Genomic DNA, 27,660 nt, shown 5'->3' with positions numbered 1-27,660 from the left:
TAGTACCATTCCTCTCTCTCTCAAAAATTGGTTGATGATATTTATGCCGTCTTGCAATGCCATCTGAAGTAGTTGAGCATTAGACCCAGATGTCCAAATACACACATCGTCTGCATACAGTGAAAACTTTAACTGTGATGGCAGCCTTCTTGTTAAGTCAGCCATGACGCAGTTAAAAAGGAAGGGACTGAGTAAACTTCCCTGCGGTACTCCCTGTTTGACATGTTCAGCACTCTTTTCTTCACCCGTCTGAACAAATATTTTGCTACCTGATAGAAATTCAGAAATCCATCGCAAGGACCTGCCGGACAGACCAAGTTCCAACATGCTTAGCAGAACATGAACGTGACTAACAGTGTCAAATGCCCTCTTGATGTCTAGGAATACTGCTATCGTCATGTTTCCACGTGCACGCTCGTGCTCCACACAAGTTACTATATCTAATATTGCATCCATTGTGCATCTATGTTTTCTAAAACCTACTAAGTAGTTGGACAACACATTCGTTTCATTACACCACCATTGAAGTCGCGCGTCAGTCATTTACAACTTGTCAAACTAACAGGACGGAAGGATTCAAGGCACAAGGGCGTCTTACCAGGTTTTAAAATTGGTATGATTCGAGCGATTTTCCAAGAGTCAGGTACAGTTTCCTCTATCCATAAGTTATTATAGATATCTAAGAGAGCATTTGTACCTGTCGGTCCGAGGTTTCTTAGCATATTGTACGTAATGCCGTCCGGCCCAGCAGCGGACTTTTGGCGACATGATGCAATTGCACATTGAAGCTCGCTTAACGTGAAAGTATATCTAATTGAAGATGTTGGGCCCAGTAGCAAGCAGTAATTTTTCGCTTAGCCAATACTACTGAAATATCAAATTCTGCACATTGCGATGAAAAAGCAGGTCTGGAAATAAGCTCACAAAATTCATCTGCAACTATTACTTCACACGTGTGCCAAGTTACCCTCTTATGTAGACTATGCTTAGGCGTGGCGTTAACCGATTCCTACCCCTTCTGCAAGATGTATAGGAATTAACGGCACCACAGCATGTGACCACTGCGGTGGAGAGTGAACCATCAGCCATATTCGGTGCCAGTGTCCGGAGTATTGTGCGCAGAGAAGCTCACTTACTGCCGTTATCAACAGGTTCGATGACCGACCCCTGTCGGGAGAGATGATCCTCTAACCTAGTCATGACTCCATATCTAATGAGAAGACTGCTAAAGCATTGTTGTGGTTCTCACAATCTACAGGACTCAGTGAACGCCTTTTTGTTTGTTTTTATTGCTCTCTATCTCTCCTCCTCGATCCTTTCCAACCCCCTTTTTCCCCAACCAAAGTGCAGGGTAGCAAACCGGTGATTTGCTTCTGGTTAACCGCACACTCTCTATCTATCTGTCTATCTCTCTCTCTCTCATACTCGGCCAGTCTTGTCTCCTATTCGAGCACTTGATTTTACATGCGCCTTTGTGGAGATCACTCGGTGTTTTCTTGCCACGGGCCTTTTATCAGGTTGGCCGTTCCTTAACGAAAGAAGGGCGGTGCTTGCGCCCGGACTAAGGTATATGTTTTTCATGTAAGTATTACATCGAACGCGCGGCCACGTTTCACCGAACGCGGCGCGAGAGTGTGCCGCGACTGGGATTAAGGGACTTGAGTGTTTGTTCTGCGCATGTGCGATGTGAGGTGAGAGTTTTCTTCATTGCTGCGACGCGGCCTGTACGCCAGATGGAATAAAGACGTTCCACAAGTACGTCTCGGCGTTTGTCGCAGCGGATGGGATACTGGAAGATGCACTGAAGATGGCTACGTCGGGAGCTGCACTTGGCAAGCTGCCGGAGTTCGACCCGGACACCGGTGTCTTCGAAGTCTACCTCGAGTGACTCGAGTGCTTTATCGCCGCCAACGACATTGTAGGAGAAAAGAAAGTGCTCGTCTTCTCGACTACAATTGGCGAAAAGGCTTACGGAACGCTCAGGAGCTTGCTTCATCCAAAGACGCCTACCAAGGGGACATTCGAGGACGCCGTTTGTGCACTGCAAAAGCACTACACTCCCAAGAGTTCCGTGGTGACGGAAAGGTATCGCTTCTACCGACGAAAATCAGAGAAGCATGAAGGCGTGACGGACTTTATCGTGGGTCTCAAGAAATTGGCAGCAACGTGCGCGTTTGTGGGTGGGGGCGTTTTTAGAGGAAGCTCGGCGGGACCGACTAATCGCCGGCCTTCAAACAGATTCTATACGCTGCTGACTGTTAGCCACGCTTGACTCTGAACTGACCTGGGAACGCGCCTGCACTATCGCTGTGGCTATGGAATCCGCGTCGAAAGACACTCAGCAAATGGTCTCGGCTAAAAGCGAAGCTCTTTCTGCGCGCGTCTCCGACCTTCACTGGCAAACACAGGCAACAGGACGGCGTCAACAATCAAGTGTTGGCAAGAACGCCAGCAGCAACGCATTCGCGAAGAGTAAAAAAAAACCGTTGCATGGGACTCAAGCTCCGTGTCATCGATGTGCGGGACACCATGCGCCAGCAAGTTGCCCATTCTTTAACAGTACCTGTTACGAATGTCGAAAAAAAGGGCACTTGGCTAAAATGTGTAAAATCAAAGTAGTTAAGCAGCTGGACTATGCTGTCGCGGGAAATGAGTTACACTGTGTCACACCGACAAAGTTCGGGCACGCCTGTTACAGTTATGTCAGAACTAGATGGAATAAAGACGTTTCACAAGTACGTCTCGGCGTTTGTCGCAACATTAAGTCTTTAAACTTTCAAAGAACGAAAAAAGAAGGATGTGCGTCCTATGCGATGAATGTTATAATTATTATATGTACTGTTCAAGGAGGCCACAAGTAGATTGGTGCAATGTTAGAAAATTCAATATTTTTAAATCGAATGCATTCGGTTCCGTCAGCTCTTGCTTTGTTCGCAAATGACAAGCATCGTCGGCTTGCATTCAGCTGGAAACTGCACGCACCTTGAACGTTTAGTAGACGAGGTATATCCTTTTTGCACAACTAATCTCATCACTCTATGCCCATATTTGAAGGTGAACGGCGGCCCTTCACGGGAAGGTAATGTACGGGCGAACCGGACATGGCTTCAAACAAAAACGCGTCGCCCTAGATCTATAGGGTAATAGTATTGGCACTTGGTTGAGCCTCGACTGACAAAGCTTTCTCTCAGCCTTTCTTTTCTCTGAGCTTAGAGGAGCTGTTCATGCTTCATACGATATTCATACGAGATCCTGTGCCGACTTGGCTTGTGCCGGAGTTATCGCATGCTGTTCCGTTCGGCAGCTGGCGCATTTGCAGCAACACTCTTTCGTTATTTACTGAACGCCAGTGGGGCACCTGTGAGCGCGCACTCGTTAGCCGCGCGAGTCATTATAGGCGTCACTTCCTGGCTCTTTAATTTCCAGGCATGCGCGCTCCTTCACGCCGCCGGTCTTCTAAATCACAACGCCTCAAAGGATCCTGTTCCTTTTTGCCCCGCCCCTAGTGACCTGCCGCGCACGGCTGGCTTCCCCGGGCACGGACGACAACGGCGCAATAGCTTTTGGAAACCGAATCAATCCATGTCATCGCTGCTCTCAACTGTCCGCGTACACGCTGCGCGCGCACACACGTTTGTGCTCGGCACATTTCTGTGGACTCTTACCGCGTACCGAGAGGCTGGCGCGGAAGCCCCAGGGGCAAATAATGACGTTCGCACCCGCCCTCCTCCTGCGCCTAGTGCTTCGCCGCCGAGCAAAAGTGCCCCGCGGCGAGGCGCGACGGCACTGGCTGCCGCCGAGATCTTCCGCATGCACGGCCCTTTTGACGGCCACCGCCACGCTAACTTGATTTTTCTCGTGCGGCTTCAATTTGTGGGCGTCACTCGGCGGTTTGGAAGCCGCAGACACAGTGTGCTTCTGTGAACCGGGTAGCAGCCGCTGCTTGCATGGAATGCGAAGCTCTACGTCGCGCATCTCACCCGGCTGCGGAGTTTGACGCAACTGCAGCGCATGCACGCGCATTTCCGATGAATGGAGTTTCGCGGCAGTGACTATGAGGGGCCGAAACGTTTCTGTTTCATTTTTCCTTCATTCTTTTTGATATGGTTTCTTCGGCTGCCTTTCCTTTCTATTGATTTATTTTTATGCGTGTGTGCAACGGTGTTTATCTCGCTACACCGGTCATTTCGTGTGGTAAACGTGCGGGTCAAGCTTCCCACGTGCTTCGTTACATGTACCCCACCGCCACAGAACTCCCACTAAGCGCGATTAGCCAATGCTTGTTTTTTTCTTTTCAATGCTCTTTTTAAGCATTGAAGCACAAGAAGTAACTGGGACAAATATCTATTTCTTCCCACACTTTAGGAAATAATATCTGGAAACTGCTGTCATCCTGGAGACCCATTTGCAAACTCACCGGCTACAATTCATCAAGTGCAATATTTGCCGTAAAGTAAATAATTAGACAGGTAATTGAATTTTTCATAATTATTTGTACATGTGTTTCGATTTCTCGTGCTACTTTTATCCGCATATAATAATCCATCTCAAATACAAGAGGTATGTTATTTGCCACACGCAATATTTAGAAAAAATTCCGGAAAACTTAGAAATTATCACCTAGTATATATGCCTGCCAAACGCGCTTGTGAGCGTTGTTTACGCCAGCATGAAGAGAAGATAGTGGATAGTGGCTCCTTTTATTATTTAAATGCCTAAGATACTTCGATAAGCATTAGTGGGTGCTCTGCAGTAGCTTTACTGTTTATTTACTGTGTCGACGATTTGTGGCTCTGGCCCTGTCAAGAGGCCAACGTCTCCTATTATATCGATGACAGTAGGAGAAACGCACCCTAACAACCAGGGATTATGGATTCAAAACTGGAGGATGGCTATTGAAAATGTTTCGCGACCCCTTTAATGACGCCATGGAGTGTGAGACAGATGTTTTGGTTGGGATTTTACGAAGAACCATCTCCGTAGCTTGGTTTCGAGTGCTTTGAAACTTCCGCCCACTGGAAAGCTCAGCAATCACGAACGCCCGTCAGAGATGAAAGTTCCAGCGAGAAGGACCCTTCAGGTACCGAGATCAGACGGATCGATCTGGCGCAACTGCCGACGCCTTTAATGGATGACATCAGGCGCCCTTCATCCTTGCTCTAAAAGCCACGTTGGTGGTGAGGACGTAGGATACAAAATTCGCGAAAGCGCTAAAGTGAAGGCACACGTGAGTCAAGCACGTTTGGGATCAGGCAGCCATTCGGCAGGAAGTAAAAACAGATTCAGGAAGTCCGGAAATCCGGCAGCAATACTTTATATTACCGCGTACGTTTCGTTTTTGTTCGTTTGCTCGAACATTGGATTCGACTAGGTCAGCAAAGGTCTTAGAACATTTGTTTACATTTTCACATTTTATTTTTGTTGTTTTCTTTAGTTATCGACATTGCGCATACACATGATTGCACACTAGGCCTAATGGACTGACTGCTTCAAAAGCATTTTGGCGCTACCTTTCTGGCTGGAATCTTCACGTTATTAAAAAATAGTTCATTTGGAAAAAGTTTCCGTACGCAGTGCGAACGTCTTTTAAGCTGACTGATGGTTTTAATAGGTGTAAGATCGAATTTTTACTCATTGTTGCTTGGGAAACATTGTCGAGTGAAGTGCTGTGTGCTCTATTTGAAGTCAACAAAAGCGTAGAAGCACTTAAGTGGTTACACATCTGGTTACACATCTGGCAAGTGGTGCACATTGGCATAATGCCCCGTACGTGGTGTTCTGAACGCGCATGTGGGCACCCGCTCGAAACCGCCAGCAGGTGCGCTTCGCGCGTACACAGTTCGGATATAATGTGCTTTGACGTCTGGATTTCTGTTTGAAGCGTAATGCTGCATCTGACGATTCGTCTGCATGGAAGGGGGATGCTGCGATGAGTTTTGGCTTTCGACTCCTCTCAACATAAGGGTGTTTCATCCAACAACTGCGGGTCGTATATAGCACTTCCTGGCGATCCGGTTTCCGTATTTTATCATTAAAAGAAGACCACCCGTTATTCTCATTGGCATATATTAAGAAAAGGGTATCGTCTTCCTCAAAAGATATCAGGTGCCGCGAGGCTTCTTACTGGCCTCTTTTGACTCGGGAATTTTTTGCAAACCTAGTCGTTACTTCACCTCATGTATCATTTTTCGTTGCCGTTCTTGGAGAACTCCGAAATCTATGTTCACTTTTCAGCTGACTTTTGATATCTTCGGTGAGCCGGCATCGCGTACGCTTCAGAACAAGCTTCTCAAATCTCTGTAGCCGTATATTGCTTTTGACTGACCCTCTGCGTAACACTTCGTCCAGGCTTGTCCATGCATTCTTGAGGGCTGCTTTGATGAAAGGCGCAAATGTCACGTCACACTGGAGGCCCATCACCGGCCCAAATTGCAGTTGGTAGCGGTTGACGATTAGGCTATTCGGTGAAGTCTTGCTGACGAGAAAACACCATCTGCATCTTCGTTTCTGTGGTCGGTTGGGTCAAAAGATTGCGTTCCTTGCTTGACACACAAGCAATAAACAGTGTCAACTAGACGGATGCTACCCGCCGCATATTGTTCCTTTTTGGTTTTATTTCGTAGGCAAACCACGTCCCGCTTCAAGTACCATTTGCTATGGGCCGTCACCGCGAAGACTGTGCCATTATAACGCATGTCGCTGTCATAAGTGGTGGAATCCTCAGCGTCAGAAAATGAGGACGTGATGTTACCCGAAATTTTCACGATTATGGGTCCTTATGAACACTGTCTAAGGTCAATATTCATAGAGCTGGCGAATATATTGATTTTTGCAGTAAACCACGTATAACATCGTGAATTTGTTTCAATAGTTAGCGTCTGAATTAATTGCTTAAATTTATGGGTTGCAATTCCGTAATATAAGCCGATCATGAGACTAGCATCAGCATTTGCCAAAAAATTAAGAGTTTTGTAAATATTTCCAGCGCTTCCATAGGAAGAACAGAGTAACCAGAGGACAGAGTCCTCTTTGTCTAGTTCCCATTCTATACTTTCTGTTAAAAGAAGCTCTGGAAATAACAATGTCGGGTTTTAAAGCCAGCCCAAGTTCTTTCATTAACTACGCATCGGCGTCATATACATACTTATTCTTACGCAGTACGGAAGGAATGGCTTTGTCGGAAATTAACTACACTGCTAGCACATATTGTCATAATTTTGGTTGAATATCTCGAAAGTGGTGCTATATCGCAAATAGGTTCTGCAAAATTCCCCTAGAAGAAGGTTTTCGAAAGGAAAACAATTGACATCCATCCGTATTTAGCACGAAGCCATAAGGGAGCCCACACGGGTTTCTCGAAAATCCGAGTTCTTTTTTTTTTTTTTGTAACTTCGTGCTACACACGCGTGGTTGCCAATTTTTCCTTTCATGGTACTACTTACATAGTTCGAATAAATCTGTTCAGTTTATGTGCTATCAGCACTGGTCGGCTTCAATCTACCATCGAAACATCGACCCAAAAGTTAATATAGGATAAGTAAAGCTTGCTTAATTATTGAACGTATTAAAGTATTGCATAAATTTTGATGTCCGCCTCGGCAATGATAATTGGTCTGCAAATATTGTCATTTTGTCACGAATATACTGTTCCCGTTATAAATATTAGCTGTCCTTTAGTGAGGGAAAATGCACTTCTCTGGGGAATAGATATTTGCCCGGAGAGGGTGTGTGGTGTCACCTTCACATACACATAAAAAGAAATAATGTGCCAAATGCCTCGAAAATTTCATAGTGCATGATATTTCTTCAGCGCAGTGAATCACTGTGAATATTTTTTTTATTTTTTAATGCGAAGGCGTTATATGTCCTGTGAAACAAAATCCGGCGTGATAAAGCGATGGCACCGAAAATGGCCGACGGCGCAAGGAGTCGGAACATGTGAGAAAGAGGCTCAGATTGACGCCGAATTTCTCGGGCAGGTTCCTGCAAGCGAAGTAAATTAATGGCTTTGAAAAGGGAATTTGGTACATTTGGGTGTGGGTGGGAATCGAGCTCGGGCTGCGAACACGACGCTGCGGTGGCTCCACGGTTCTGGCGGAATAAAGGCGTGGCCTCGTGCGCGCATCACTGGGCACGTGACGGCGCAGCCAATGGGCAGGAGGTGGCGCCACAATATTAGTGTGTAAAATGAGTTTGTAAAATAAAAAAAAAAACTTAATGATGTCCAATTGAGAGCTGCTGAGCGGTCCTTCGCCTTAAGGACCCTTCGCGGGCAAGCGAGCGTGTTGAGACGCTTGGCGCGTTTTGATTTGGCCTTACCGAGGCGCAGTTAAAGCGCAGCCGAGAGCTTGCGTGGACAAGGAATACGCGCGCAAAAAATCATTTCACCAAAGGGACTACAATGCTTTCGGATTTGCACACGCAAGCAATCTTAACTGTCTGATTTTTTTTTTCTTTCTGCGTGCCGCAAGTTGGTGAAGAACACTACCGAAATAGTGCTGCTTATTCAGAAACACAGCCACCGTGCAGAGCTTTGCTCGCTCTCGAGTTTCGCACGGACTCGTCGCCAGGCGCAGTGTAGCGCGCGGTAATAATGCCGAACCTCTCATGTGGCCCTTGCGTTACATTGGTACGGCTGCTGCGAAAGGATCACCGTTCTGTGTCGCCATACAGGACCGTGCCAACAGCGGGGCGTTTTGATAAGGCTGCTTTGTAGTGTAACCTTGCCACTTGGTGTTGCCACACCTAGAAATAGCACAAGGCACAAAAATTCCTGTTTGATCTTACAGAGAGCCATGACATGTACGCATTGAGATGTTTCCCTTTGTAAAGCGGCGTAGAGTATGGCCGCACGGTATTCAGTGAAGTGCGAAATGGCAAGATTGACACAGCATTCTCGACAGGAAAGTAGCGAGCGCAGCGTTTTCAAGAAAGGCAACGCAATGAAAACATGTGACGGTTATTGTTGTGGGACAAATATACACCCCAAAAGGTGTACATTTGTTTAACAGTGTATGGGAAATTGTAGAACTGCCTTCGAATCGCAGAATATAGCCCTACTCTAAAAACAGTTGCACCTTTTGAGGTGTATATTTGCCACACAACAATAATCGTCATTTGTCTTGCTTGCGTTTCCTTTCTTGAAAACTCTGAGCTCGCTACTTTCCTGTCGAGAATGCTGTGTCAAGCAGATAACGCGCATGCCGTTCGTGACACGGAAGCAACGGGCTCGCAGCGTTAAAGAAAGGAAATGTGGGCAGTACAGATGACGATTATCGCTGTGTGGCAAGATAGGATCCAAAGGGGGTAACTGTGCTTAAGAGTACACGGAGAGCGACAACTTCTGACCCTGTCGATCTTGAAACGTTAGAAATATCAACTTCTTGCCGGTCGATGTCGACGAACTGACCCCCGCGCACCAGTGGAGTTTGTCAGAGGTGAAGAGCCATCAGTGCACATGTGAATTCGATAGGAGTACGCATCACGTCATAGACGAAGAGCGGCTTTCTTCAGGCCAAATATGGCCAAGCTGGACTTTTTTTCTTTAATTTCGGAGTGGATAGGCGCACTTGAGGCTGCCGGAGACACCATGCAGCGGGCGGTGGTCTCGCTGCAGGCGTGAAACCAGTTGGAAGATATCAGCGGTAGGAGGCTACAATTCTGGAAAATGTTACCTCGGGTCCACTTTACTAAACAGAATCAAGGCGTTGAGACTGCGACCGGGAAAGATGCCGAAGATGTGTTCTAAGTGCGTCAATGGCGGCATAGTACGTATACTGAAGGGATGATCTAGTGATGACAGGTGTTGCAGCGGCTCGAGGCACACCTCGGAAGACCAAGACAGGTTCTAAGCGCCTGGGCGTCCGTGCTCTCAAGCACTTTCAGATTTGACTTCCTAGTGCTTAGCAGAAGCGAGGTGCTGTTTCCTGCCAGGTAGAAAATTTCTCGAAACACCAGCAAGACAACAAACATCGAGAGGAGAAAATAAACGCAAAGCTTGGGAAGTAGAGGAGTTTCGAGGCCACCTCGATTTGCCTGAATTCGCAAGAGCACATTGAGGAGAACAATTGAATGGCAAATGCGAAATAAAACAGACTCCTTATACAGTTGTGAATGGCTGGGTTTAAATATAAAGGGAAAAAAAAGGACCATTGCCATTCGGCCGCATTGTAATTTAAAATTCTCGTAGCTTTTCTTTCCCCTGAAGTCTCGCTACTTGAACATATCCCCTTTCTTCCTGTAAAGCTTCGGGTGTAGGGGATATCTAATATTTACTTCAACGTATTCTAACTTTCCAGCTATCTAACTTTCTGCATTCACGCTCGGGCCCACATTTACCGCAATTGGCTCCCAGTGGCAAGGCTGCAGGCGTATAAAAGTATCGGAGAAAATGCTTTATTGAAAACTGAAAATACAAAGAGAAAGAATTCTCGCTCTTTCGTTCCACTAATACAAAATGGGCCACTGCTGTTTTTGGTGGCAAGAACGAAGAGAGAACCGTATCAGTACTTGTCTTGCAAGAAGCCACAGCTTCGATAAGAAATGTACATAGGTTTCGGGTTCTCACAGTTGTTCCTTCAATGCAGGCTCCGCCATAAAATAAGTCAGCACTTTTTTTAATAATTAATTTTCTTCCGGTGCCTAAGCAAACATCTTGCAGCACGCATTGTGTGTACTGGCGCTCTTGCGAATGGTCTCCGGAGCAGCTAGGCCAAACAGTGTCTGCAAATTAAGTTGCCTCTCTTTTCATTAACGCTCTGCTCAACCTATACGGCAGCTTGCGGTGTTTTATTTGATGCTTGTTTGTTTTCGTGTGTTCACTTTTATGCTGGAACTTGTGCCAGAAATTTTGGAGCCACTGTGCACCCGGCTAAAGCTACATGGGCAGTAATTGATCCTGAGCCGCCTTTGCCTCTCAAAAGCTGTTCCGTCAGAACTTGCCAGAAGTATTTAGCATAGCATGATGCGCGATATGTCGCAGTTTTATGCTGCCCTTGGGAGCCAGACGCCAGCGCGCCGCTCCTCAGGGCATACAGTTTTCATGAACCAAAAGTTACAATCAAAGCACTACTTCCTATCACCCGAAGCTACGTGTAGTGGCACTGAAAAACAACCAGCTTCTCAGGCATAGCCGTGGTTATGCGAAGGTTTCTCGTGCACGAGTCCGTGGCCGGCGTTACGGGGATTTTTTATGCACTAAATAAAATGAAATAAAAAAACATGACGGTTCCCGAAAACTTAAATTTGGCGCACGACCCCTCACTACGTCCGTTTGGACTTTCTGCCCACGTGAGGTATCTCTTCTCAATAAAAGAAACACATTTATGTATTTTGTAAATCTCTCGTAGAGGTACGATGTCAGTGAGATGAGCACACTGAGGACTAAATTGCAAGAGTCATAGAAAAGGTTTGCTTTTATCTCAAGTACAGGGCGTTTACTCCAGGTATTGTTATTTTTTTCAGATCGTACAGACTTTTTAAAAATTCCCTGTGTGTGATAGCATAATTTCACCTATAGAGCTGGATTACTCACGGAGACGAACATTGCACGAGAAATCGAACTTCATGGTCGACAAATTAACATAAGTTCAAACATAAGTTCACTAATTAAATTATTTATTAACTACCTTACCAAACATATTCAAATGTACGAATTGTAGCCGGAGAGCTCGAAATTCGTACCCACTTCGAAGGAATTTTTTGGATGACACTAAATCAGAGATAATATTTCCAGAAGTTGGCGACGAAATGCATTGGCGTTCCAGTTACAATTTTGCTTCAATGCATAAAATCAGTTTTTTTTTAAAGGAAGTTGTACAACAGTGCATTTGCACCGCAAGAGTGATGCCGCATATGTCGAATCTCGTGCCATCATCAGTAATTTAGCTCAAGGACTACAAACACGCTATCTGCCGTAGGCGATTTTTAAAAGAATTCTGTATAGTGCAAAAAAGAAATGTCCCTATGTCCAGGAATATAGGTGGGAAAAAATTGTTTATTATTATTATTGTTGTTTAGAGCAACGCGTTCCCGGGGAACTGTCGGTTGCGTATCGTTCATTTTGTCGAATGCCTCCCCTTTGTCTTTGACCGTTCATACGAAAGCATAAAATTTCGCTTTGACTAGCGGAAGCTAATGTTTTAACAGCCACAACAAATGCTGACATGTTTCCTTGAAAAACAAAAAAACAAAAACAAACATGCCATGGAGGATACTTGAAGCGTACTCCAACACGCGCCTCGATATTTTTAGCGCTCATGAGGACATCATTAAAACATTTCTAACTTCCCATCGAGAAGGGCGTCCGGAATCATCTGATGCGCAATCATAGAGCGCCGCTTAATGACTCACAGAAAGACCGTTTCCCTTGGGAGAACTATACCGCTCTGTTTAATTGCTTTGTCTGTGTGGAGAGACCGTTGTTAATGCCTTTTCTTTCTTTCTTCCTTCTTTTTTTTTATTTTCAGTCGTACGCTTGCGAGAGCTCCGGACCACATCGGAGCGACACCTTATCGACACGTTGGCGAGTGACACCTTATCCGGCATCCGTACGTCGTGGCGTCAGGTGCAGCAAGCTTTGAAGGAAGCCCGTAGCTGTGCTCCGCGGGCAGTCGGCAAAAGTAAGTGGCGTACAGCGGCGGCGCACCGGCACTGCAGCTATGAGCACGCCTGGAGGAACGGCGCGTGTTGGACGCCGCCTTGGCCTTCAGGGTTGCTCTTCTGCCGCGGCAGTACGAGCCCCTTAAACAGGGCTTCCGGAGTTCTGCCAACCTGCGACCTAAAAAGTAAAAAGAAATAAAAAGTCACGAGCCATTCTACTCTGTGATGGTGGATGACCAGCGAAGTTGTATAGCGAGCGACAAAGAGGTGACACAGAATTTTGAACAAAGGTACGAACACATTTATTGTCTTGAATCATGAAGAAACGCACGCGCACACGTGTATTTTTATACATTCACGTTCATTCGTGTTATACATTCTCCACACACATTCCTTGTATACATTCGTCTTTTCGATTCGCGATATACTGAGGCAAAGGATTTGAGAGCGAAGTCACCGCACCGACTGGCAGTGGGCCAGTGCGGTCAGCGCCTTCGCAGAGGGAGGAGTAGTACGGGAACGCTGGCATGACGAGCGCCATCGGAGCCAGCTGTGGAAGAAGACAACGACGACGAACGCCCGAGCAGTGGCACGAGCCATTGCTGATGATGATAGTGTTTGCTCGCACAGATGAAAATTTCACGGAAGCCTGGCCATAAACAGTTTGGCTGTGAAACATTGTATCCTGGTACCACGCAATCGGATTTCTGTGTGATTTATCTTTTGTGTTTATTCCTCTAGATGGCAGTTTTAAGCAAAGTGAACAAGGTAGGCTATATACCATCTAAGTATAAGGAATGGAGGAGAATTAATTAAAGTAAAGGCAAAGAGGTTGACCTGAGCTTGTTAGCTCTGTTCTGCTACTCTGCACAAGAGAAAAAGGAAAGGGGACATAAAAGTGTGATGAAAGATGATGATGAGGAGGGGAAGCAGGCATGCGTATATACGATACCAACTTATCACAGTGCTTTCCTTCAGGTCTCGGGTCTCGTCATGTGCTCGGCAAATAGTTCAAAACCGCTCTTGTAGCAGTTGTTACTGCTGTGTGGTCACACAGTGTGCCAAGATATCAGTGGTCACACAGTGTGCCAAGATCACAGCGCCCGACTTTCCGGGCGCTGTGATGGTCTTGCCGCATGTGCCGCTGGGTTTCTTGCAACGCCACCAGATGGCACTCGCCTCCGCGCATACCGGTCTGCGCCGCCGCGGGCCGGGATGAGTAGTTTGTGCGCATGGCACGAGCTGTGCTTGCTTTCCTATGCGACAAAAATGCAGGTGCTGGGCTGTGGAGGTCGCGTGCTGGGTTGTGATAGTGTAAACATTACAATCGTCCATAACCTGAAGAGAGCGCTTGAAGCTGGTGCCTCAACAGCGTGCTGGTCACGTGTCCAGAATGAGCACGTAAACGCGCACCAGAAAACGTGACTCCAAAGCGTGCACTCAGCGTCGAGGAAACACAGGCCCGAAAGAAGCATCGTCCAGTCTTCGCTACGCAGCAAAACGTGGTGTAGGCTGCAAATGCAAGGCGAATGTATATAGACAATGTATACATACAATTTTATAATTATTAATTGAATTACGCACAGCCCCCTAATTTAATTAAAGTTTAACACTTCTGCAACGATGCGATGTGCCAAGTGAGCCGATGATAATGCTCAACTCTCAGAAATTATGGCCGGGACCCGGGGGCGTTCCTGGCCGAGATGCGGGACAAGCACGTGAGTCCGCAACTCAAGACAGCGTTACCGGCGGCCTACCGCGGCCGGCCGAACGCGCACGTAAACGCAGACTTTACGTTCGCTAAGGTGTGGGCCGCCGCCTTCAAGCTGTGGACGAACTCGGCGCCGGGTCCGGACAGGGTGACCAACAAGATCCTGCGCAACCTGGACGTGGCCGCAGTAGAGTAGCTTACTAAGTACATGAGCGAATGCTGGAAGACGGGCGCCATCTCCGAAGAGTGGAAGACGTCCACGATCGTCTTGATACCCAACCCAGGCAAACTGCTATATGTGGACAAGCTCAGGCAGATTTCACTCGCATCATGCGTCGGCAAACTGATCGAGCACGTGGTCCTGGACCGTCTCAATGAACACGTAGAGGACGGGGACGAATTCCCCCACTCCATGTTCGATTTCAGGGCACACCTGTCCACTCAAGACGTATTCCTTCAGTTAAAGACACAGGTGATGCAACCCGAAAGTCCGGTGGACGCTCGCCGATTCCGGTGCCTCCTGGGCCTCGACCTGAAGAAGGCATTCGACAATGTCGCCCTCGCAGCGGTGCTCGAGGGCCTGACCCAACTGGGAGTCGGAAACCGAGCATACCAATACGTCGGAAACTTTCTCACCAACCGGAAATGCCGGATCAAAGTCGGCCAACATGAAACTGACGTTATAGAGCTGGGAAGCCGGGGCACGCTGCAGGGATCAGTCATCTCCCCTTTTCTCTTTAACGTGGCGATACGCGGGCTCCCGGACTTGTTGTTCTCTATCCCCGGGCTTCACCACAACCTCTACGCTGACGAAGTGACCTTGTGGGCGGCGGTGGATTATCCACGAACGCCTCAAGAGATCATGCAACGCGGCATCGACGTCGTACCAGCTTATGCGGAGTCAAGGGGCCTGACGTGCTCACCGGAAACATCCGAATGCCTCCTGAGCAAGCCCGGCAGAAATGCTGTCCCGGGGGAATACCATGTGTCGTGACTTGTACTCGACTAACCTCGGGCACGCCGGTCTGCTGCTAATCTCTCTTCTTCGGCTCTCTGCGCATGCGTCATTTCTCCTCCGCTGACGCTCCTCCCGTCTTTGAACCAGCAACGGGCGTGGATTCTGATGGCGATTGTTTGTTTCACCGGGTACACTATCTTAAAAAAAAGAATATGAAAACTCACTTTCGGAACGTCCCTCGTATCTAAATCATATGGGTTGTACGGGTGGTACAAAACAAAATATCAAAAAGATATGGTGATCGCGGATTAAAGCTATGTATAGTGCCACATCTATAGAGCGGACTCAGAGCCTTGCAGACACAAAGAAAATCACGGTTTTGCCAATAATAATGTATAAGACTGGCCTGGCGTTGTCTCCATTATGTTCAATGTGTGGTGTGGGCGGTGACATAGAACATTACCTTATGTGCTGTACTCTGTATAACGCGGAAAGGAGTGTGTTATTCGGGTCCCTTAAGAAGACAGGAATTCCCCGCAGTTCTCTTCAGCACATTGTTTTCACGCGCGGGAACCAGTTAGATAGGAAGGAGGTTTCTCGCCTTCTTTTAAGTTACCTGCAGGACACGGATTTGGCCTCCACATGGTGACCTTAGGAGTGACTATGTGTAGTTGTGAGGTCTGTGTCTGATTCATATGATTTATGTATTTTAGGTGTCGCTACGGTGGAGCAATTTCCGGCAGCAACTGCAAGGCTAATCCCACCAGTAGCCTACAACCACTCAACTAAACTCAACTCAACTAATGCCAAACACGCCACGTCCCCGATGCGTTTCGGTGGTCGCGGGATGCGCCTTCCGTTGAAGCGTTCCTTCCCCGACCGAAATGCCACCGATCTCTTTATTACGGCGAAGCTGTATACCTCTACAGTCCAAGGAAATTTTCGTGTCGTTTGCGTGGTAAGCAAAAAACTCCCCATACGTGAGCCGATCCCGAAGATAGGGCAACGCCGGGCCGACCCGCGGCGGAGCTGAAGCAGGCGTTAAGGACTCTCCATACGTGGGCCGATCCCGAAGATAGTGCAATATCGGCACGACCCGCGGCGGAGGTGAAGCAGGCGTTAAGCACTCCCCATACGTGGGCCCATCCCGAAGTTTGTGCAATGCTGGGCCGACGCGTGGCGGAGGTGCAGTTCGCCATTAAGGGGCCCACATACTCAGCTTCGCGGGAGAACCTTATTCACAAAGTGGAAGGTCACTTAGATTTTTTTATTTATTTTATTTATCTTTTTCATTTTTTATTTATTTCCTTAAAGGTCGCTCGTTGAGACATTACATGAGGGAGTGGGTTCTTAATGGCAAACAAGGATACTATACAAGTTGCAATGGGATATTTTCGATGAGCCGCTTAAATGCAAGTGGGTCGATGATAATGGCAACTTCGGTGGGCAGGCCATTCCAGTCTCGTGTTGTGCGCAGAAAAAATGAGTGCTGAAAAGTCACGGTATGGGCTTGTGGGGGATATAATGCGTTAGAATAACTGGTGCGGGCTATGCGATGTGCTCTTTTTATGTACGGGTTGTCAAAAGGCAAAGAATGGAAAAATTTATGAAAAGGGTTAGGACGTGCTATTCTACAGCGTGAGGCTAGAGAAGGCTCATGCGCTACGCGTCGCGCAACAGAGACAGATAAGTAGTTAATGAGTTGATGAGGATGATAAGGTGTGATGAGTGGTTATATGGGTCGCATCACGGTTAATAATGGTTCGACGCGGATGGATACGGAGTTAAAGAGCGACAAGGGCTTATAACGGTCGGAACAATTCTGATATGGTTGATAAGGGTCGGATCAAGTCCGATAAGGTTTATAAGAACCGATAAGGGTTGATAAGGATCGGGTGATGTCCTATAAGTTGGTACGGACAGATAAGTATTAATAAGAACCGGATCGATTCAGAAGAGTTGATAAGGGTTGGATCGGGTATAGTAAGGTTGGTAACAACCGATAAGGATCGAAAGGGTGGGATCGAGTCCGATAAGGTTGATAATGACCGATAAGGGTTCATAAAGGTTTATACTGATCGTATCAAGCTTGATAAGGTTGTTGAAAAGGGGACCGCCGAAGTCTTGCGGAAAAAAAGAGACCTGGACAGTAAAGAAGCTCACTTCCTGTCCAGGTCTCCTTTTTCCACAACGCTTGTGTGCTCCCCTTTGCAAAAATCAGGTTAAACCAAATAGCCCAACAGCTTACTATTCTAAATGATAAGATTGATAATGATACCGGGCTGCGTGGAAATGAGCAAGTGGCACAATGCTTACGCATACTTAGATGATTCTAGGGGAGTTTCTGCATAATTTTCTTCCTATTCCAAATACGATGTCTAAGAACAATTTTGCAGGCAAGATAAAAAAAGAAATCTCTCTAATATGCGTTTCTCATTCCGTACTTGCAGCTGTAAGGCAACCGGTACATGTATGGTTTACAAAAATACAGACACACGAAATATAAGGTAGCTCGGAGTTCGGTTGCGGATGGCTTTGCTAGACTTATTGCGGAAATGTGTGCTGGAAGACTTCGCTAATAGAATCCTGCTGCTTTGTTTTGCGGCCGAGATTTTTCTTATTTCGTTATTCCGACCGCTTTGAACGATGCGCGAGAACGTCCATAAGACGTGCACCTACTGCGATGCTCACGCAGAGGTATATATAATACTGTGTCGGATCTCCTTCCTTCTTTTTACAGCGAAGCTCTCTATGGCTAGGATCCGGGATTTTATGACATCCGCGCGGAAAATCTCTCCCCTAAAGACTCTCCCCTAAAACGTGAGAGTGAATGATCCAACAACAAAAGCAAACGCATGTCGCCGCTCCCGTCGGAGCTCGGTTTAACGGCCACCTGTGTCTAAAATGGCACTCCGTTGCAGCTGTGTCTGTGTGAATGTATGACGTAGTGTGCGGCTGCTAAGGCGACCAAGGGGAATTTGGGCCACCACTTTGCTCCACCGTTGCTATGGGAGGGCCACTCGTGATCCCTACGGCGGAAGAGCAGCGTATCTACGAGGAGTGACAGCGAGAGCAGCGGTAGGAGAGAGACCGTCGACGTCTTGCGAACCAGGCGGCCCGCGATGTGGTGCGTAAGTAACGAACAAGAGCCAACGACGCGTATCGCGACACTGAGAACGCCGCAAAGGAACGTCCATGCTACGCAGGCACGCAAGGTTCCAAAGAGACTGTCTCGATCGCAACTTCGGATCAAGCTGCCGAGTACGTGGTCGCCTATGGTTCGATGACCACCTGTCGGAAATCAACGGCATACGGTCGGAAGAGCGACGGCAGAAGGCGGTGGATGTGCTGACGTGGTGCGTTCCCGGCGAGAACGTTGGAGAGTTTCGAGTCTGCGGCACGTGTAAGGAGGCGCTGATAAAGAGTAACTTCCCTCGGTTCAGCACAACGCGTGTGCAGAGGCTCTGCTAAAGGGTGCGGTTCCAAGTTTCTCGACGACGAACGGTTACGTTTACCCGCATCTGCCAGCGCATCTTCCCAAGCTCAACGCCGATCGGGCCAGCTTCGCTGGTCATCCACCTTCACAGAGCAGAATGGCTTATGAATTTTATTTTGCGACTCCCTTGCGAACGGGCACTTATTGACTCGTAAAGGCTGAACCACTGACACGCGTCGGCAAGCGAACGATTCGCTTCGCGTCGGTCGGAGAAAGAGAGCACGCAACCACTGGACACAAGCTCTGACGCGCGCCGAAGCTTGCTCTTCGGCTGCGACGCACTGTTGCTGGACTATTTTGTCTTCATCCGTTAAAGTCCGGCCTAAAATAGCCTGCTGTAAACTAAGCTTGAAACAATAAGTTTGTGATCTGTATGCCCTTTTAGGTATAAAAGCACGTTTGATTAATAAATGTATGCCTGCCACAACAGTTATCTTTTTTTTTATTTTTGAAGTAACAATAGTGCTCAATATATCGACGTCAGTGCTCGCGATCGCGCGTCGTCTGTCTACAACATCGCTTTGTAAACACCTCCACGAACATGCCATACCGTATCAAGAGCTGTTGTACCATTTCATTTTTTGGTAGTTCATTGCACAGTCAACTATGTAAGATTTAGGCGTGCAAAGTATCATTGAAAAAGTCTGTGTTAGAAATATTGTCACGTAGTAGTGACGGTGAAAATGATGCAGACTCAATCGCAACGATAGCGGCGAGCGAAGTCGGCGATCGTCGAAAGTCTCATCTGCGGATCAAGCACGTCGGCTTTCATATATCAGTCGCCGACAGTTCCAGCGTATTCGCTGGTGCCCGCGCGCCTTCCAGAAACTACTACACAATTCGTGTTGCGTATGCAATCAGATTATACAAGGTTTGTCGACAACAGACAACCACAGAACCATTGATACCATTCGCGAAACTTCCGATACGTGCAGGCGCATCCTGCGCCGAGCGATAACGTTTAACATTTGTGAGCCGGTGAAATACGGTCTTCGGATACAGATAAAGTATCCGTGTCAATATAATTATGCTTGTTGGTGTATGAAAGAAAAGTGGAAAAGTGGGCTCTGAGCAAGTCAGCAAAAAAGAATTGAAACACCTGTAGCCCTTACAAAAAACGAAAACATCTAGAAGAGCTAAAATTTACATAATTCGTAGCTTGTCTCCTCCCGATTCTCGATTCTGTCAAATCTTGCCCATGGAGGACCTCATTTATTATTCTAGGTTGTTTTGATGCACCAACACCGCATCGGGAGGCCTTCACATGGAGTGTATTGGTATAAATAATGTTCATTGTGTAAAGGCCATGTGCTGTTGTAAGTGGTTTCAACATGTCAAGTTTGTCTTTCTGGGCATTAATGAAATGACATACCGGCAGATAATACGAGCTTGAGTATCGGAGGGTTTCAATAGGTGTCTTGCGTTGCCCTTTGCCAAGTCGTACTATTGAAGCGCTTATTCGAATGTATGGGGAAGCTCATTAACATTATATATATATATATATACACACACACCAGTTCATTGTTTTCAGCCTGCTACGATGTTTTGACCGAGAAAGACATTCAATTTGTTCTGTGAGGGACGCAATAGTGGCTGTGGCATATTATTTGATTGGACAACACTGGACACAGTATCCAACCATTATTAAATCTCAGAAGAAATTAATAGCACAATGCATAGGATCAGGCACGTTACATTTTATTGCATTTCCTTAATTCATGCCTTTTTTAATTGCACAATAGCAACTGCACTGAAATAATTTACTACTACGATTTTATACTACGATAATTATTAATCAATCAAATGTTTATTATAGCGCCCAGGAACAGCTAGAGAGCCTTCGTATTGATGCACTTAAATAGCAATATGTGAGACAAAATGTACAGAAAACATGAATGTGGTAGACAAAAAGAAATGCGAGATAGAGAAACAAACAGGGAAAAAAGAAAACGAGGACGAGTAAAAGGAGTTAATCATACATGATTATCTACAGATACACAAAACACAGGAAATTAACTCTGAGGTATGCCAATACGGGCACAGTTCTTATTAGGTGTTTTGGAGTCAAGTCATTTATAGCACAGTCTTGCAACAAGGCCAGGCAAAGAATGTGGAACGCTGCCTGGTATACTGTTGCGGAACGAACAAATGCATATGATCAAGAAGCTTCGGGGAATGTATAATGTCATTGACCACCTTATACAGGAACAAAAGGTCTGATTAATTAAGTCTTGAATCTAGAGGTGCGAGTTGAGGTAGACCTGAGAAGCCTCAACTGTGGTCGCCAGAATGGCAAAAGTGGTGCTTCAAGATAGATATCAATTTATTCTGGACGCGTTCAATGAGGTCAGAATTAGATTTGTACGTTGTGCCCCCTCCTACAGAGGCATACTGTAGTGGTGGAAGACACACAAAAGAATACAGTTTCGGAAACACAACAGATGAGTGGAAATCATGCAATATACGGCATGCAATTCCAAGAGCTTGACGGGCATGTTGTGTACTTATCTGTGTGAAGAGAAACTTAGCATTTTGTTGAAGTACACACGAAGATCTTTCATTTCATCGAGCCTGGGCAGTGGAGCATCCCGTAGGGTGCATGAAAATTGCACATGTTTTGTTTTCCGCATATAACTTGATGTCATAGTGTTGTAAGCATTTAAAAGTACATAATTGTTTCTGCACCAGTTTGAGTGAAAAAAATGTCTGAATGGCGCGAATTGTCGAGCAACTACATCACCCCTTGGTGATTTAGTTGTTCTTTATGAGCGCGACAAAATTGTTGAGCTGTGGCGCGCTCCCGTCGAATTTCGCGTTTAACGTGGCGATCTTGTTTTCGAAGCTTCCGACTGTTTTTTCGATTGCTGATTGGACGATTTCTTCCATTGTGGCGTGAATGTTCTTCATCAAGGCTTCTTGAAATTTCTGGCACTTCGCATCTACTATGGCTTCGACGTCGGCCTTGGTCAGCGTCGTTCCCGACTGTCTGTGAATGTTATCGAGCTCCTGGCATTTTTGATGCAGCTTGTCTCTGAGTTCTTGCGTTCCTTGCATTTTTGCAGGAGTCTGTCGGGAGCTCTTGCTGTTTCTGTTGACTGCGGAGTAGCCTGTCTATGAGGTTCTGCTGGCTTTGCGATTGGCTGTGCTGATTTTGTAGTTTGCTCTGCTGGTTCTGCTGCTTGTTTTCGAGGACCCGCATGGCTGCGCCTTCGGCCGACGAGTTCAAACTGCTCGTACCACCCGAGTCCCTCGAGCCGCTTACCGCGTCGGGGTAGCTCGCGCGCTTGACGGAGCGGGAACGGGAGCGAGAACGGGAGCGCGAGGCATTTCGCAGTATTGGCTTAGAGCTGCTGCGCCTGGGGGAGCTGCCCACACTGATATTGCTCGAGGCGGTGGCCGAGGTGGCCAGCTCCGGGAAGATATGTTGCTGCACGTTAGAGAACCCCTGCTGGCCCAAATTTTCCCGGAGTCCCCCACTTCGGAGTGCCTCATAATGAAATCGGGGTTTTGGCACGTAAAACCGCATATATTTTTTAATTGCTATACTCGACAGTCAGCATACTGCTACGCATGCTTTTGTTCGCAAAACTGTCGTTTCGCTACAGCCACCTTATCCACCTTAACCAACCACCACTTTCCTTATTAAACCTCTTGAAAAGATTGGAAATATCGTTTTGTGCCGCGTTATCATCATAAAGTACACTGCGCTGCCAAGTTACCCCTTGTATGTTATCTCGCTCTCGGCTTAGAACACATCACGATCAACGTGGCATTTGTATGTACTGCTCGATCATTTTTCTTTTCAACCGCAAATTGATTCTAGAAGTGCGTGTAAGGATATGTTCAGTGAATGTATTATTGAAAAAAAAAATGCACTGCAGGTCAAACGAATCACGAAAACAATTCCTTGTTTTGTCGACGTATACTTTTTGTATTTCGCTTGGAGTCTGCGGAGAGTTTCGCTTTTCATTCCAAGATCGATCGAAAGAGTTCGAAACTGCTTTCTCTCTCTCTCTCTCTTTTTGCGCGAATGCCTGATGCTATAGCTTGTCCTGGTCAATACACACCAAGGATTTTTTCCCCAAAGTCGGGGCCATGTGTTGGCTGCTAGCACCAACAACCCACAACGCCATTGAAAAAACAGGCGCGCGCACCCCACAATGCGCTTTCTTCTTACTTGAGTGTAAAAAAAAGTAATATAAACGAGAAGCAAGAAATTGGTTCCAACCCTTCTGAATCGACCAGCGAAATATTATTTCCGTGATCCAAGGGCTGTTATTTGGCGCCACTGGAACGCGTCATTGCAGCCGGGCGACTCCCGACGAGATATTGTGGTTTACTCAAGAATTTTGGACAAATTTCAAGACGGCGTACCGCTGAAGCGAATATATATGGGGGCAGCAGCGTGCTTTCAAACATGCCGTTTCGGCTACGCGTATTTCAGCCATTTGTTTTGCCAGCCGAATGAGGGGCCAAAAAAAATTTTCCATTTTTTTCTTAGCCCGCAGACAGAGACGAAATGTGTTGGCGTGTGTTGGGGCCGACGACATTGATTTACAATACGCACGCAGCTAGACGAATCACAGGCCGTAGCCATCTGCTGTGCTTACTCTCTGTCATCGTTTAGACGTTGCTTTCATCGCCTTGTGTGCCTCTGTGCCGCCTCCTAACCATACACGCCTGCCGACGCGAAGCATTGAAACATTGGCTCAAGCGGTGACTCCAGGACGTATGCGCATGCACATACACTACTCCTTCCTCAATGGAATTCTTTTATTATTTCTTTCGAGAACGCTGATGAGTAGGCTTGCGCTACGATGCACTGCCGCTTTGCGTTCCTCCGCCGTGAGTGTAGATCTGCTCCACGTGTAGGAAAGAACTCTGGGAGAAAAAAAGCGGGGTTACCACACCGGGGTTACCTGTACCCGCGGGAGATGGACAGCGTTTCTGGTCCAGGGCGACACGTGCGGTCTCTTTGCGCGACGGGAGAGCGGTCGATCGTCGCAGGCGACACTTCGTTGCATCCCCCCACCCCCGACCCATGCTGTGTTGCCGAAGAAAAATAAGGCCACAGCCACTGCTGCCGGCAGGGCACCGGCAACAGGGGACAGTTACAGCAGAACGCAATCTTTGCTCGCGGCCTGCAGCCAACTATATAGACTCGGACAAGCATCTCCTTGTGCGCGTATACATGCTCGCGCAGTTCTGTTTGTTTGCAGGTCTCGCACAAGTGCTGCGTCGCAACGCGGCGATTGTGGAAAAGGCGCCGCTGCTTCCCCCTTCGGGCTCGTTCTCTTTCTTCTTCCCCCTCCCTACATCCTTCTCTCTCTCTTTTTCTTTTCCGCACTTGTGTCGAACGCGAGAATCAAGTGACGTATAAGAGATGGACCGGCTTGATGTGGCTCGTTCGATGCTATGCATGCCCAAATTGGTTTTGACGTCTCCGGAAAAGAGCGAGAGAAATCGCATTTTCTTCCGTGTTTCTCTGTGAGGCCTCAATTAAATTTTTTGCTTCCTTTTTCTTTCTCTCTCTCTCTCTCTTTACTTTGGGCAAACCTTATAGCTGAAGTCAACCTCTCAACAACGGGCTGCGGTTAGATAAAATGGCCCTATGATAAATAAGGATAGTAAGTACGTCACAGACTTTCTTTCTTTCTTGTCATCGATCGAGGCGATGCATCATCTGCATAACAAAAAATATTGATTTTCTTGTGCGTTTGAAGTACGCTAGCGCAATTAGACCTTGAAAGTCGGTAAAGTTAGGTCCCTATGTTTGATAATTAATACTGCTCAAATGTTTTTCAGACAATCATCAGGTATGTAAAGAATATGGCTTGGTAAGTTAATCAGATCGGTATGGATGTAAAGGCAATACACTTTGTCCATTGCGATGACTAGAGTCATCAGAAAAGAAAAAAAAATTCTCACTATCAAAATATACATGGGCTCGAATATTTTATGCTGCGAAGAAAAAAAAATGCGCAAGTTCTCTCTATGACCAACTTCCATGCATGCAATAGCATCGTTCTAGCTTATTTTGTCTGTCCGCTCATTATTTGATCAGTAGTACACGGCTTAATCCGTAAGCCTACATCCATTTTACTCTGTACTCAAGCTGACACAGTCAAAAATATTTCTTACGCATGTCTAGAATTTGGCCAAAGGGATGAAGGTAATTATGCGATCACATTTTACTACTCTAGAAGTAGCGGCGTATCGGTGGGCCAATTGGTGGCCCATTGTTGTTCTAAAATGCAGAGAACTAGTCGAGACGTGGACCAACACCGAATCACAGAAACATGAGCGCATCACCGTTCGTGTTTGTAGGATTAACTGTTCTTCCACTTGTCAACAAGTACTCTGCCTTTAGAACATTCTTACTGCGACAGCAATTGGGCGCTCAAGTGTGGCTTCGCTGTGCATGAGCCCGTTCCATCCGTTCGCATATTTTCTGTCACGCTGTCCTTGTCGCTGTCGTTATCGTGCAATCGTCATCCCCACATAGCTTCCTCATCCTCACTTTCACCCTCGCATTTATGCGAAGGAAAAACAAAGCCGCTGGCTCAGGAGACCTTGCCTACAGCTCACATCCTCATTTGAGAAGCAGGACTTTCGTCAACTGGTGCATATGATTGCAATCTTTGTTTAATTAGCTAAACTTGGAGTTCCCTTCAGGACCGAAATACTGAAAAAAAAAAGAAAAACTCTAATGAATTGTTCGACTTGCCACCAAGTATGATTTTACGAGTCCTAGAACTCAAGAATGACTAATATTGTTCTTAACCTGTTCAGGGACGGCGTAAAAATTCAAATGGCTATGCGACGCATGATCGTCCACCTGAGCCTACAACGTGCAAGGTTGGCAAGGCAAGTCATTTACCGCCTTTGCTTTGTTAGTGGCACGAGCATCAAGTGACACTCTTGTTTCTTGCGCAGCACTTCCGGTTCGCCTCCTAAAACGACCGGGGACAAAATTCAAAATAAATCAGAAAAAAAAAACAGAAAGAAAACAGAAGAGTACCAAATTTCTGGGTTTCATTATAGATAGGATATCAGAGCGTAAGTTTAGTTACAAGTTGAGTTACTGAAGTGTCTGGAATAATTAGGATTAATTAGAAATCACTGAGACGACCGGGTAATAAATTCAAAATAAATCAGAAAAAATAGCACAGTACAAAATTCATGGATTTCATATAGATGTGATATCAGCTCATAAGTTTACTTGCAAGTTGAGTTACGGAAGTGTCTGGATTAATTAGAATTAATTAGAAATCACTGATTAGCACACACCAAGCATAGAATCGTAGACTTTAGAGACCCGCCACGGGGAGCACGACTTCGGCGAAATTCCTGGAAACCCGGAACTAGAAAGCGGAAGTAATGAAGTCACTAATGACGTCGCATACAAGAAGGTGGCATGATATTTAACCGGTCAATTAATGGAAAACAGTTGCCTCCGCGTTCGGTTCGTGCGTTGCGTTCCCCTAACCTTAACCTAAGGAACACCAACGCCGAGGTGCGAGTGCGACTAAGAGACAGCTGAGTCGAAGATTGGGGTCGAATAACACTTTTCTTATTTATTTTTTGTTAAACGTATCTGCAGGAGAGGTTGGCATCAAGGGCTATTTTTCTTTTCTTTTTCTGTGTATTGTCTGGACAGATTTTTTTTTTTCATCACTTTCTGGAAAAGACAGTTATTTCGGCTCTTAGAGTAAGTTTTAGCTCAGGTCCAACTCCGATACCACGTATTAAAATACATGTAAAACGCAGAAATGCTTTTCTGAAATAACTCTTGGGCCGATTTTAATGCAATGTGTCGCATATGAAAAAGAAACTTAAGTTATAGTGACTGTGTGAAGTCGAATTTTAATTTGTGTCTTCTAGATTCCGTAAAATTTCCGTAAATTAAGGAGTTCGAAAAAAAAGAAGAAGCAGCGCCAAGTTTACGAATCTGTGTCACTGCACCAAGAACAGATAGTGCAATTCTTTAAATTGAATCCGTTAGAACATCCAAAACGGATAAATTTAGTGTAATTATTTACAGCTTACGTGGATTTGTTAAATGTTCACAGTGGCTTTGCACGAGTCTTATTCACAAATTAGTTATATATTTCAGCCGGGTGTACCTTACATCAATTTTGTCCGCTTTAAATGTATTAATTAGTGTAGTTTTCATAATTGTGATGTCGCTTTTCATTGCTGGGCCAGAGAATTGTACACTTGATAGCGTCGTTTTTCTATATTTCGCTATCTTCAACAGTTCTTATTGAAAGGCGGCCGCCTAAACGAAATTCCGCTTCCACCAGTCGCAAGGTTCGAATTTGAGTGTAAGAAATCTCATGAAATTCGGTTCAGTGGTTGCCGAGAAAAGCGATTTATCCTTCCTTTTAAAGAGACACTAAAGACAAATATTAGGTCAAGCTAAAGCGATAGATTTCAAGTGTATTATATTTCAGATAGATCTTAAATATAAGCGTCTTGAGCATTTAACTTACTTCTTGGAAAGACTCGATTCAAGCATTTTCGCTGTTATCGGTTCTAAGTTGCATCCTGCTTCCCTGTATACGTGCATCGCTGTATACAGAGCGGCGCGAGTGTGCGTTAAGGCGTTTCATTTGGATAGCGTTTGATAATTCGCAGGCTCTAACAACTGTAAAAAAAAAAAATTATGCGGATCCCACGCACTGTGGTAATCGATGTAAGCGAAGCTTTCTGTGCTGTTTGCTTTGATTGACGACAATTAGCGGTGATTTTGACGGTGAATATTTAATTTTTCCAACGTTTAGTCCAAGACGAAAGTCGTGAGTTCAAGTTAAACGTTAGCTTGCGTGCACGACTGCTGTTTGTTTGCGTAGTGCACAGAACGCGCAGGGAGAGGGGTTTGCTTGAGGCGTT

The 27,660-nt window shown here is 46.2% G+C and overlaps 1 protein-coding gene and 1 pseudogene across 2 annotated transcripts in view; both read left to right on the top strand.

Annotated features, from left to right (window-relative positions):
* LOC126547914 (tachykinin-like peptides receptor 99D) overlaps positions 1 to 27,660 on the top strand; it is a 915,613-nt gene that overhangs the window by 502,715 nt on the left and 385,238 nt on the right. For both annotated transcript variants that reach the window (XM_072284127.1, XM_055063611.2), the window contains exon 4: positions 12,468 to 12,620. The gene's annotated coding sequence lies outside the window, so the exon portion shown is untranslated. The remainder of the gene's footprint in view (positions 1 to 12,467; positions 12,621 to 27,660) is intronic.
* On the top strand, positions 1,783 to 14,507 carry LOC140218628 (uncharacterized; annotated as a pseudogene).

The sequence above is a fragment of the Dermacentor andersoni genome, chromosome 1, assembly GCF_023375885.2.
Source record: "Dermacentor andersoni chromosome 1, qqDerAnde1_hic_scaffold, whole genome shotgun sequence".
NCBI lineage: Eukaryota > Metazoa > Arthropoda > Arachnida > Ixodida > Ixodidae > Dermacentor > Dermacentor andersoni.
This window is presented reverse-complemented; position numbering and strand designations above follow the sequence as displayed.